Consider the following 1,660-nt stretch of genomic DNA (forward strand, 5'->3'; position numbering starts at 1 on the left):
GCTAAAGTGGATTTAATTGATAATTTACCACCTCCTCAATCTGTTAAGGATGTCCGGACTTTTCTAGGGCATGCTAGCTTCTACAGAAGGTTTATTAAAAACTTTAGTTAGTTAGCCGACCTCTCACTTCACTAGTTGCCAAATATATAACTTTTAAGATTTCTAAAGAGTGCCTAGAATCCTTCAAGCAACTTAAGAAGGAGTTAAGCAATACACCCATTGTTCAACCACTTGTTTAGACTGAACCTTTTGAACTGATGTGTAATGCTTTAGATTTTATCATAGGAGCGGTTTTAGGTCAAAGGATTAATAAGTTGCCCATTGTCATTTACTATGCTAGTAGGACCCTAAATGATGCACAACTCAACTATGAAACCACTGAAAAAGAATTTTTAGCTGTTGTGTTTACGCTAGAAAATTTTTGGTCTTACTTAGTTGGATACACTGATCATTCCGCTCTTAAATACCTAGTTTAGAAGAAGGATGTAAAGCCCGTCTCATTAGGTGGGTTTTGATTTTGAAAGACTTTGATTTGGAAATTAGGTATAAGAAATGAGTTGAAAACCTAGTTGCAGACCATTTATCCAAGTTTCCCAATTCTTTGACCATCGATTCTCCAATCAACGAGAATTTTTCAGATGAATAGTTATTTACAATGTCTAGGGAACCATGGTTTGCTGACATTGTCAACTTTCTAGTTTCTTTTGTGACTCCAGATCACTGGTCCACCCAAGATAGGTATCGATTCCTTTCATAAGTTAAGCATTTCTTTTGGGACAAACCCTATCATTTCAAAGTTTATGACCAAATTATCAGACGTTGTGTGTCTAATCGTGAGCAGCACTCAATTTTATCTTTTTTCCATGATCATACATATGGTGGACACTTTGGACCTAAGAAGACTGCAGTAAAGGCTCTCTAATTAGGATTTTATTGGTCCACTCTTTTAAGAGATGCTTTTGATTTTTGCAAGGCTTGTCCCATGATTAGCACATTTATGTGTGAAATCTAGTGTAGTAAAACATGCATTTTACATATTTAGAATGGAGCAACCTTGGGTTTTACTCTCTTTTTGTAAGTTTTATATGTTCAAGGCCTCAAGGGCTATCGGGTGCTATATCTCTAATTTTATATGTAAAGATGTCCTATTTCTTTCCATGGTTAAGAAGAAGATGAAATTCTGAGCAAGATGGATGTGTTCAATTGCAAGTACATGTTCGTTTGGTCAACCGTACAAGTGATTATTCTTTTCGGGATAGAAAAAAATAATGGATCAGAACTGAGCCGAGATGCAAAACCAGCCCATCTGCAGTTGTCCCAAGGGTATAAGGAATATTTTAAATGCCGACAAGGATCGATGGACCACATCCTTAAGTGATTGAAGATTCATTTTTAATGACAACAAATACCTAGCATAGTTGGTGAGTTGTGGTGTGCGAAATCCCTTTCTTATTAGGAGGTTTCAAGTTTGAACCTCTTAGCTAACATTTTGTTGAGGTTTTTTTAGAAGATTTTCTCTCTCCTACTCATCACATAAAGGAGGTCAGCTAAGATGGTAGTACACAAGTTCGAAGAAGAGAGAGAGAAAATAAAGAGAAAAAAAATAGGAAAGAACAAAAAAAAAAGACAAGGGTATGGATGGAATTTCCCATTAAAATAG

The sequence above is a fragment of the Macadamia integrifolia genome, unplaced genomic scaffold (assembly GCF_013358625.1).
Source record: "Macadamia integrifolia cultivar HAES 741 unplaced genomic scaffold, SCU_Mint_v3 scaffold2062, whole genome shotgun sequence".
In the NCBI taxonomy this organism is placed as follows: Eukaryota; Viridiplantae; Streptophyta; class Magnoliopsida; order Proteales; family Proteaceae; genus Macadamia; species Macadamia integrifolia.